We start from the raw sequence: 12,589 nt of genomic DNA on the forward strand, positions 1-12,589 counted from the left end.
TGTTATATTTCATTATTGTGTTCCATTTTGGCCTTAGTGTCTTTGTTGCTCAACTCTCTAAAATTGCAAGAACAGTACTTAGACTTAGGGGCTAAATCACGTGACTTACATGGCTAATTTATGTTATTGGGTTATTTATGGTGTGTTTTACTGAAGAGGATGGTTAAACTCTCATTTTTAAAAAAATCTGAGGACAGTTTAATGTTGACTTCTTCTGAAAAGTTCTTTTCATTTTGTGTAATCTTCTTTTACAGGTCTTTTAAAATATGCACAGCCTGAAAAGAAAATATATAGTAGTTAAAGCACATTTCTACCTTCAAAATATTGAAAAATGACCATAAATACAGCTCCCCAGATCATCTTATCTATGCACAGTACAGCTTCTGCCATTTGTTTGAAAGACAATTCTTGTTTCTGAATATGACCTAGAAGGAATAAAACACAGAATGAAGTAGTCTGACAACCTTCTAGTTTGATTCAAGATTAACAGCATGCATAGGCTCAAAAATATTCATGTGGTAGTTTTGCTTATGTTAGAGTAATTGTAGATTGACTGAAAGTGGAACAGAAATTTGGTTTATTCAATTTGTGCTGGTCAGGTAAGAGAGTATAAAAAAATATTGTATGAACTCATTCATATTTGGGGGTGGTCTTGTCTGAAATAGGACATTTTAAAAATTTAAGAGAAAATAATGCCTCTAATGTACACGCTACAATTCAGGGTTGCTCTTTTTATTTGCAGCAATGTCTTGTAAACAACTTGAATCCTTCACTCCTGAAATTTGAAACTACATCTCCAGATAACCCATAGCCTCATGTTCTTGCTTAAAATCCATGCTGGCAGAGGGGAGAGTCTGAGGCTGTGAGAATCCTGCTGGGGAGAGGGCTGGCTGTTCCTGGGAGAGAGAGAGAACTCAGGTGAGATTCTTTTTCCTATTGCTTGTCAGTACAATCTCTTGCTGCTGAATCACAGGTTTTTAACAAGTAATGTGCAAGTTATGTATGGAAAAAATATGGTAGCCAAAATGCTTTCCCAATTGGTCTCTTGGATCAGGACATCAATGTGCTATGTTACAGAAGGTTAACTGGTGCCTTTCAGGTGAACATCCAAAGTTTATTTATTACCTAAGCCTCATTCCTATTAAATCATTCTATGAAATATGCACAAATGAATGAGAAAAATGATGGAATCAGATTCCTAACTGCTTGAACTAAGAATTTTTGCAATAGTTTAACATCTCCTCACTGTTTCTTATCCCAGCTATAGCTACAGATGCAAAATTTAAAATGGCCAAAGCTAAGCTGCAAATTTTTTTTTAATTATAAGCTACAAAAAGATATTATTTCCTTCTTATTCATTCACCTCTGCTACAGAAATAATTAATTTGAAAACTAAGCTAAATCTCTAAGCCAACCTGGCAAACTGACAATAGAAAAAATTGAATCGTTCCATTTGAATTATGATTGATGCTGTGTTAAGAAGGAAAAAAAACCCCAAACTTTCTTGTGATAAATTATGGTGTTTGGATCTTTAAGAGATTGAAATTCACCAGACCTGGTTCTCTAACACAGAGATGTGAGATGTTTTTCAAAAGCAAACCCCTATCTTTTGAAGCCTTTTCTTCATACCGTGTGTCTCTTAAATCAGCTAAGTTCTGAAAGCATCTTTTTTATTTGTTCCACTTCAGACCCTGTCTGGTGTACTGCTACTCTGTATACACTTGCTTGCTATATGTTTTTATCTCTGCTGAAGGGAGATAATGGCTCTGGTGGGGAAAAAGAGAATCTGTTACTAAGATGAAATGAGGAAATGGGAAAGTTATTGTGCTGAATCAAGGAAATTACCAGTATCTTTGCCCTTTCTTATCGTGGGGAGCAAAAGCTGTACAAGAGCTTTTGTCAAGAGAGGAGCTCAGCTCTCTACCATGAGTTTCCCTGGATTTAACACCAGTTAGCACGATAATGTTGGTTTTATATTCTTTGCTCATTTTCTGATGCATTCTGGAGTAGCATCACTTTCTTCTGAGACAAGCAGAGACCGTCAGACAGCCTTGTCATAGCACCCAGTAATTTTTTATCACTGGTCTTGACTTTACTGTGTTCCTGAGCCTCCTTTCTCCTGAGGGCAACACTCAATGTGCTCAAATCATTATTTAAAAATTAACATATAAAGATAGGTGATGACAATCAACCTTAAATGGGCATCTGATACTTTCTGCACATCGAATGAATGACAAAACTTCAAGATCATTCTACGGAGCACTTGTGTTGCTATTTCTTTTGGATTATACTTTTGGGCTCCTTGAAGAAGCAGATCCTGATTTTGTGTAGCTGTACAACCATTGGGGTCGATAGGTCAGTTACTGCTGCCCATCAGCCACCATCCTGTTGGCACTGTCCTACCTGTCACACACAGGTGAGACCATGGCTCTCTTTGTCACTGGGAAGAATTTCCAGGAGCCCTAGATGTGCATCATGCACAATATCCTGCATATTTCATTATTAGGCTTACTCATCCTTCTAGTAAGCGATGAAATATATGACCATACTAGCATCGTCTAGATCATACCAGTGAACACATCTACTCATACAGTAAAGGAATATCTGAACAAAGCTTTTACATGAAACCAATGTGTTATTTCTGCCAGTTGGCGTGCATTCTATTCTGGTTTAGTGTCAAAATTAGGCTTCGAAATTCATGCAGGATGTAATGGAATGGGTGCAATAAAATCACTTGTAGGATTTTATAATGCATGTCAAGAAAAATAATAGCACTAAATGCTAAAGGCCCAATTTACTTGTCTTTAGTAGATCATCTTCCTCTTCAGTCTTTAGCTTAAAGGAATGGGAAGTGTAAGGAAATAGTAAGGGACATCACTTTTTCAGAGGCAGAAAAAAGTTTCCAAGCTACTTCTCAAGTAGTGAGCTATACAGTGTGATATTTTGAGATAAAAATAAGGCACAGTAGTTTTCCAGTTGTATCCTGATTTGATATTGCTACTCAAGAAGGTATCCCCCATATCAGCTCAACTGCTACAGCTTATGAAAATAGGTTCATCTTCTAGGTCTGCTGCAAAGAAATTGCATCTCAGAACTGCTAAACCATTTGTTATGCCAATACCACTTGGTAGGCCAGTATCTGAAAATGTATCTAAACCCTATAAAATTTTAATCCCTGGTCTTGTAGTTCCAGTGATTCTTTCTTCTTTGCAGACAGACCTTTGTGAGTGTTTGAATTAAGTATTTCAGATTGCAAGATCAGAAATCAGTAGCTAAACTTGTCTGAAATACTTGTCAGACAGAAAGCACTTCGAAGTAGATACAAACTGAGAAGCAAAAATGATCTCTTAAGGGTGGCATAAGAAATATAAGATTTTTTTTTTAATGCTATGAATGAAAGGTATTTTAATTTTTTTTCAGGTTCTGAGTTTAGGGGAAAAATGCATAAAAATGAAAAAAAAATCAGTTTCTTACTGGCTCTTTTTTATTGTATCTCTAGACTAAAACCATGATGTTACATTTGTAACCAAGTCTTTCTGAAACGCACCTCTTACACTGAATAAATGTCAGTAACAGCAAAATAAAACTGTGTCAATTAATTGAAGTATATGGAGGTAATATAATATTAGTATATTAAACTGGATATACTGATTGAAGGAAATATGCAGGCTTGGTAAATAGAGAAAATACAACATTAATATCAGAATAAAATATCAAAATAAAACAAAAGCTGCATGATTGCAATTATTCACTGGAATTATAGAAATTAAAATAATCTCATTTTCTGGTTTGGAAATTCTGCTTTTGATCAGCCTTGTGGTATGGAAGCCTTCAGTTATCTGTGTGAAAATTTGATTAATTCAAATTGACAGAAACTGGTTTATCAGCAGCTGTAAGCTCAGTGTCTCTGTCAATAACTGAGAAAGAAAAGCAAGCAAATGTCTCAAGTAATATCTGACTAAACCATTGCATTCCTGTATCATTAACAAGAAATCTAGATAATTAGTACTTGATTATTAGTGGTCATGAAAAGACTGATTGAAAGTGTGATGGTCATGAGCCTCAGTATTGAAATCAGTTTTTGTTGCAGCTTTTGTCCATTTTTCTGATCTTCTCTCTCCAATGATGACTCCAACATCATTTGAACATTAAAGAAAAAATAAAATTATAAAGACTTCTGGCATTATCATCTGTTCAGGAAAAAAAATGTGTTCATCACGCAGCAGACAGCTCTCATCTACCAACTTAGAGCTTAGAAGTATCTTCTTCTTTAGTTAATGTGGTCTCACGACTGATGCTCTGTTCAGTTACTCTGTTCTCATAGGTAGGTAAGGACCTGGTATCTGAATGAATTCCAGGAAAAGCAATTTCCAAGTAAGGAAGAGAATTTAAGATTCTACACGAAAAGGGAGTAATGACCACAATTACTGCCTCAGTAGAAACAATCATATAGGGCTTTCAAATCAGCTCTTTTATCCAATAAACTCATATTTTTACCACGTTAATTACAGCTCCACTCTCAAACATCTAATAAGGCATCGAAAATGGATAAGCCACTGATGAACTGATGTTCTCTGTACAACATCAATAATCAGCAGGAGGTCTTTGTTGATGGAGTTCCATGTGATTTTAAGATTCTCTAAGCAAAACGGGGAGATATGCATTTCTTCAGGAAGCACACCTGTTGAATTGCTTACATTCATCTCTTGTGACTGGAAGAGTTCCCAGTTCTCTTGGTACTGCTGGATTTGTGCCATGGAAGAAAAGCACCTCATATACATGGCCTTTACTCTTGTCTGCAGAATATGGACAGGACTGAAAACAAAGAACTTTGTCACCGTGTCTCACGTTCTGCTACTTCTCTCTTGGGGATCCATTTGTTCACTTTCTCACAAGTCCAGATACAAGTCACTCCCAAAGGAGGCACTGCTTTTATGAATAAGATAAAGATGACATCAGAAATAACTGTTTTGGTTTTTTTACTGTGGTGGGTAAGCTCATGGCCTGCTGGCCACCTGTAACAATGTAAAAGAAAACTCAGCTTTTCCACATTCAGATGAATGAGCAGCTTCTGTTCCATCTACAAAGAAGCAAATGCACCAATCTCTTGAACTCCTTGGGTAGTGAATTAGTAGAAGCTAAGCCCTGATGGAGTGGCAGCCCTGGTGCTTGGCAGCAGTGTACATCGTGACCTCTGTGTTATTCAAATGTGCTTGCTGCAATTCCTATCTTTTTCTAGCAGCTTTTAGGTCTGTGGTGGCAGCTTCTTGAGTGACCTTGCTTGCTCTTTTGGCTGCCCGCACTGCTGACTGCTGTGCTGTTTGTAGCAAAGCCTGCAGTCCTGGTGACAGATTTCTAGGACAGATTTCTGATGTACTGGTTTGCCTTTCTGGGTATTTCTCTCTTTCATTCTCTCTGATTCAGAAAGGTTGAGGGGAGCACTGAATACAGGATTTTGACTAACTTCTGCTCTGCTAATGCTTTACAGAGCACAGATGTGAAGTTATTTTTATGGTACAGGAATATAGAACATTTTCTCCTTGTAGGTAAGGAGATTTCACATGGTATTTTGAAATGAAAGACTTTTCTTAACCTGCAAGAACTCAGTCATTAAACACAACCAAGGTCATATCTGCAGAATGGGGAAAAAAGAACATTTTAGTAGAACATCTACTCACTAAGCAAAGGCAGAATAAAACTAGCAATAGCTTGTTTCAGTATGAATGTAAGTTCTAATGAAACTGGTATGTACATGTGTAACAGAATAATGTATGGAGTCCTCAGATAAACTTCTTCCACATGCACATTTATTGAACTAGAACACTTGTCTCTGTTAATACAAGAAGGGATAAATAAAGCTAAGTAGACCTCAAAATATCCATGACTTCTCCAAATAACCAGCAAGTATAACATGGAAGAAAAAGCAAAAGCAGGACTCAGTCCTCCTTCTCCCTCAGTACTGATGACTCAGGCTCGAGGGTCAGCAGTGAAGCACATTTGTAAGTTTCAGAGGTTTTTCTAGTTTTGCTCCTGGAAAGAAAATTTTAATCTGTTTCTGTTACATATAAAGCCAAAGTAGGATTTGGCTTAAAATGGCCAATAGTTAACAGGCTTGATTTAGCCATGAGTTAAGGCGGGTACTCATGTGTGTTTGCATGTGCACTGGCATAGCAGGGATAGAAGAAGATCTCTGTGCCTGTGTGACTGCAAATCGATATGTGTGGTGCTTTGTATGCTCAGCTTGCAGTTCAGAACTAGTCAAAAGTAGAAATTAATTTTATTCATTTCCTCAGACTCAAAGACTGGCTGCAGGAATCTGAGAATGCACCTATGTAATAACACGTGGACATTTAAGTCCTAGAGCATAAACTTTACCTTGGGTGTGGGCTTCAGAAGCACTTCAAAACCAGATACACAAGAACACTCTGGATTATAAAACTGTAATCATCCTTACTTCCATAAACATTAAAGATTTAATTTTAAGGAAATCCTTTGAGGAAGAAAAAAATATAAGAAATTCAAAGGTCAAATAATTCAATACTTTCATGCATTCTATTTCAAGGAAAATTTCCTTACATGTCCTTTTCTTGCTTATTTATATTTTACCAAAAGAATGTGCAGACTCGATATCATTACGTAGAATCCTTCATTAGCTGTAGGAGTTCAAGAGCCTGGCGTCAAAAAGCTGGAGTTTCTTGCAAAAGAGTTCTTTTTACATAATGACTTCCCTACCTAACAAACCTTGAACCATTTAGTATGGGAGGCATTGTCATTTTTCAGATAACAAAAATTCGTCTGCAATATTTTCTCCATAGCCGTGTAATGAGGCTTGTAGAAACATGACACACAGAAATAGAATGAATAAATCAAATCGTACGGAAAAAAACCCCTCAAGGATCTGACTAGAAATGACAAACAACAGGGAGCTCTGCAGCTCTGTTGATTGTCACTTGAAACACATTAGTTTTTCCTGCTCCTTAGGAGAATATTTTAGGGTAATGTCCTCTTGCCATTGTATTGCCAGGGCAGGCTAGGGATTCTGAAAAGAGATGTTGGAAATGTCCAAAGTTCATTTCGAGGGGTATATCGGAGAAATTGTGGAGGTTGGTTTTCCTGAGGCTTCTCCGAGGTATTTACTTTATAGTTTTGTGCCTTGCAAAATGCTTTATAAATGCAAAAAAATGCTCATAATAGACTTTCAGGATAAAGAATGCACCTCGTGAAGTTTGTGAGTGCTGGTGACTCCTCCCTAGGAAGGGGGAGGGGAATTAAAGTGTATTGATCAGGTCTGATGGCTGGTTCTTGTCTGTGGTTCATCTTTGGTGCAGAGAGTTTGCCAGGACTAATGTCAGTGAGGAAGGATCAACCTTTGTTTTCAGCAGCTGTCCACAATAACTCTCTCTGTTTTAAAGAATCTGAGCTGAAATACAAATGTCAAGCTATTTCTTCACCTATCAGAAAGGCTGGGAAAAGAGAGGGGTAGAGTGATGCTTCCATATGGTCATGGTGTGCAGCAGAGATGCTCAACTGCATTTTAAGGGGGTGGGTTGGATGGAAATGACCCAGAGCTATGGAAGAATGAGCTCCAAGCACATCTCGATGCATTCCAGCTCTGAACATGGCAGGTTTGGCCGTGCTTCCCACACCTCTGAGTGTTGAGCTGCCTCTCCTCCAGGGAAAGGGAGCTGGCAGCTTGCTGCTGTGCCTGGCAGCTCCACAGGTCACTGGCAGCAGCAGCAGCTGGGGGAGCATTTTGTTCCATGGGCTATTTTTCCTGAGATGGCCTAACAGTTGTTTAAATATATTTATAAGTACACAGAAAAATGAGGATTTTTATTACTGCACCAATTTCTTTGGTATTTTCATGGTTTCAATTATCATTAATGCTTCAGTATTAAGTCCAGTATTAAGTCCTGCCACTGAAGACTTTGTTTTCAGTACCATTTGATTTTATATACAAGGTCACATTCTATGAGGGGATACAAGAAAATTTGCCTGCTGTTACAGCCAGTGGAAACAAAAAAATTCAACCCAAGGCTTGAGTTCTGCATGTCAGTACAGATATTCTGCCACTAGAAAACTTATTCAGGGTTTTTTTTCTGGTTTGGATGCTCAAATAACATAAAGTTGCATATACAATTGTATTTATAGTAGAATAGGCATCATTTTTAACAACTTAACCTTTTGGTCAGATTTCATTTAGTCTTTTAGGTAGGCTCTGAAGCTCATTTGACAAAAGAATATCAGGGCTTGTGCAGCATTGTGTAGTTTTATGGACGTGCCACTAATCTGTATTTTAATGCGTTCATTTTCTAAGCAGTAAACCCAACATTTCATATCCATAAATTTTAAACTTATAAAAAGAAATGCATTACCTTCTATTAAGCTTCCGATAATGAAAAGTAAAAAGGGAAAGTTGCTGCTCCAGATATGACAATTGCTGGAAACTGCTTTATGCAAGCAGCAAGATTCTTTACGGAAAATTGGAAAACTGAAAATGGAGCTTTTCTTTTTTTTCCTAAGGGATGAACACTAAAAAAACCCCAAACACTTTACGTGACTAATCAATCCCTGTAATGCAAAAACATACCGCTTATTCTGAGTTTGTCAAACAGACTGACCATTTCATAGTGTTTACTTAACAAGGAACTTTTTATACCCTTGCAGGCACAGAGGTTTTTGTCCTCTGCAACACAAACCATAAAGAATCATAACTGGATAGTGAGGGTAAAATTTGTTAGTTGTTTGACACATGGAAAATAGAGTTGTTTTATTTTGGAGTTGGAACAGAAATGATAAATTTCATATGATACCTGGAGGCTAAATCTATCAATGGAAATAGAGAAAACCACGTTAAGGATGGAACATTATTTTTGTGTTGATTGTACACTGAGATTAGGTTTTTACAATTTTTAATTGGAGGATAGAACTTGTGTTGGGTTTTGGTGGGGGGGAAATGTTTGGGTTTGGTTTTTTGGGGAGGGGTTTTGTTGGTTGGTTGTTGTTTTTTTCCCATTTTTGCTTTGTTTTTACTTGAAGTAATGCAAGTTTAACATGTCGCATTCTGTTTATTTACTACTGTCTTAAAACTCTACATCTTTATGCTTTTCAGCCTTCATTTGTTTAGTGCTGCCTTCAGCAGCACATGTATTGTCCCTACCTAGTGTGTACATAGAAAGTTTCTTTTCCTTTCTCCTTCCTTCTTCTAAACCATCTGATCCCACTGTTCACAGTCCTTGTTTTCACTTACAGTTTTCATTTCAGTTTAAGTCAAAGTATCCCAAAATAGTTTAACAGCCTCTCTGGGTAGCACTGCCAGACACACAAGCAACAGGAAAATCTGTGATTATGACTACTTTATGATTTGCTAATATTGAAAACTTAAGGACTTGAGCATATATACATATATAAAATAAAGAATTCAGGTTTTAAGACTTAACATGAATAAGAATATGAACATGTATAAATTTACTGTAGATGAAGCATAAACTACCACTTCTCTTTTTTCCCCTTTGAATTTCTTTTCATTTATTTTTTGCTAGCAAATGGTTTAAAAATAATGATATTATAAAGGAGAACTTGATGTTCTTTCCTAAATTAGCTTGGACATTGAGGAGTTCCTAAAAGTGTCTCTAATGTTCTTTCTATAAAGCAGTTTAATAAGATGTCATAATAAACATGTAAAATTAGATTTATTGTATCAAGAGGCAAAAATAACTTCATTACACAGAAAGCTTCAACAAACTCAAGCTTGCCTAATATATAATCCAGTAGTTTAATTCATAACCTGATTATTGCTCTTAACAAAATTCATTAGTACCTCGGAGTCCTATAAGTTGTTTTAATGATACTTGTTATAATTAATATTTAGTCTTTAATACTGTTCAGAGTTCCCAAACTTTCAAAATGCCTCTTGTAATGGCTTTTTTAAAAAATTTGCCAGCTGTGTGAACTTCACTGCCACAAGGATACAGGGAGGCTTCACAGATGGAATATGGCCTTGCATTGATTAAATAATCGCTTGTATTCTCCCGCAGTCAAAGATTGGAATACCCTGTCTAAACAACGGTGCTTCCTCTCATTCACAGGTAGGTATTCCTGCATCCATATTTATGTCATTTAATTAATCTGTGGTGGGCTGGTTTGGGCTGGGATAGGCTTGATTTTGTTCATAATTTCCAAAGCCCCATACTGCCTACTGTGAACAAAATGAACTTTGTCTCAGCCAAACCCAGCATTGGACTGATTGTCTCCAGGGAATGACACTGGAGCATAAATTCTGATTCCTCGCTGAATTTCAGGGAGTGGAAATGTTAAGCTGTAGGGAAATGAAGGTAGCAAGTGTATGCTCACTCAGATGAGCTGTTCGCATGTGACTTGCGTCACTGCTGTTCATACACCTGAGTTTTAAAATTCCAGAACTCCTCAAGTCTAACTCTGGATAATTGTGGTTTGCTCAGCATGAAAGTTTGAGCTTAAAAGATCAGATCTTAACTACTGTCTCCTTGTTTAAAAACGGGATAAACAGTGCGGCTGCTGCTCTGCTCCTGCGGCTTCAAGTTGCAGCGGCTCCCTGCACTTCTACTTGCTCTGCTCGTTAAGAACTGCGCATCAGCCCAGCATTATCCCTTTGCCTCTGCTGTCTTTCAGGCTGGAGTGATGGTGCCCTCCAGCTGCTGAGAGCCTGTTGGGGTTCCTACCCCCTGGTGTGGGGTCCGGGGGAGGGGACCCTGGAGTAGACGCACGGCCTATGGGGTCTCCCTGCTCCCTGGTCACATGTACCCTAATCCTGTTCCGCATTGGTTATTTTGTGTTCCCCTGGGTGGGGAGGACCCTGGTTGTCCCCTGATTGCTCAGTTCTTCGGCAGTCCCCCAGCCATATGGCTGGAAACTAAAGATCTCTGAAACTTCTATCAAGAATCGGTCCCTATTTCTTTCCACAGGCCTCGCTGTCTATACATGTTGCAGAAATCCCCGTTGCAACAAATTGTGCGATTGCAGGCAACATAACGATTCCCTGGAGTCAGCGACTGTGAAATGATCAAGATTTTGAAGATCCCCAAAAATTCGTGAGTAAAGAAACTCTCTGGATCTCTCTTCTTGCTTTTGTTTTGCTGTTCCATAAACTATGGACGAACTGTGGAAAGACTCGTGGCTCTCCAAGCTGCAAAGGGACATTTATCTTAAACTTGAAAAGATTCTTGAACAATGATTTGTAAATTTTAGCTTAATTCAAGCTCAAAAAGAACTGAGACACTTCCTGGCATGGTTGTTTAAAAATTTTTTCTACATTTCTTGGGACTTGATTCTTACCAAAGACTTTTGGAAGAATGTTTGGACTCAGTTAATTTCTGAGTCAAAATACATGCCAATGGAAGAATATTTCCATGAATATTATCTAATTACAGAGACTGTTGAACAATATCAGCTGTGTCCTTGAGAAAGGAAACGTGCCTCAGGGACCGCGTGGCCTCGGCCACATGGGCCAACTGCAATGTGGGTGGCAGTGAGGCAGTTCCCACGCGTGGGTGGGCCAGCATGAGCTGTGGTATCGGCAGTGGAACGAGATGCAGCGGGAGCGGTGCGACCCGGCGGTGCCCACCTGGCCCCGCGCAGTGCACGGTGGAGCAAGCCCCGTGAACGCCCGGCTGAGAGGGGCGGCGTGTGGGTGGTGGCCGGCAGCAATGGCAGTGGAGCGGAGCCGCGCATAGCCGAAACACGCGCTGGAACAGAGTCGTTCACAGGGCGTGGGGGAACCACTGCACAGAGACGTGGGCACGGTGCCAGGCAGTGGCAGTGCAGCTGTGACCAGAGGCAGCACGCAAGGAGCTGAGCGGCACGGCCCAGCCTGGTCCGTGCGGCCCCGAATGTGACCCAGAGAAGTTGAGACTCCATGGTGAGAGCGTGCAGACATGGGCAGCCCTGGCAGCCCTGGCAGCTCCAGCAGGTACAATGCAGGAGCGAGCAAAAGTGAAAGTGCAAGCAGGAACACAGTGATACAAAAAACCAGCAGTGACACAGAAAAAATAAAAAATTATCGTAGCTAAGGTTTTAGGAATAGTAAAATGGTATAATGTCAAAAAAAAATTATGGCTTTATAACGAGATGTGACAACAAGGAAGACATATTCATTCATCATACTGCCATTATGAAGAATAATCCCAAAAAATATATCCCAACCTTAGGAGACGGAGAAGTGGTGGAGTTTAAAATTATACAAGGAAAGAAAGGCCTGCAAGCAGCAAATGTTACCGCACCTGGTGGTGTTTCTGTGAAAGGCTGGGAATCGTAGTCATGTCAGACAATATTGCCATTATGAACAACCCATACAGCCTCCCTTTCGCAATTCTACCTTTCCCTTTTATCCTATATCCTATTATCCTCAGTGTATTCCTAATCTGTTCTTTCACTCATGCTTTCCCTCACAATACCATGCCTTTACCAATTGTTTTCCCAAAAATCCCTTTCCCATGCTGAGAGGGGGATGACAAGGTGGGGAGGGGATTAACTACTGTTGTTTAGAGTTCCAACAGGTACAAATGGAAGAAACCCTCTCCTGCCTCAGTTTCCCCACAAAACATGCTCAGAG

General features: G+C 39.0%; 1 long non-coding RNA gene across 1 annotated transcript; it reads left to right on the top strand.

Moving 5' to 3' along the window:
- Positions 1-746: 746 nt before the first annotated feature.
- Positions 747-11,246, top strand: LOC121670681. Its single transcript, XR_006018205.1, has 3 exons — positions 747-918; positions 10,038-10,088; positions 10,944-11,246. It is a non-coding gene; the product is annotated as an uncharacterized LOC121670681 (long non-coding RNA).
- Positions 11,247-12,589: the final 1,343 nt, after the last annotated feature.

The sequence above is a fragment of the Corvus kubaryi genome, unplaced genomic scaffold (genome assembly GCF_017639235.1).
Source record: "Corvus kubaryi isolate FWS band 111438036 unplaced genomic scaffold, C.kubaryi_AGA036_p1.0 37396, whole genome shotgun sequence".
Classification (NCBI taxonomy): domain Eukaryota; kingdom Metazoa; phylum Chordata; class Aves; order Passeriformes; family Corvidae; genus Corvus; species Corvus kubaryi.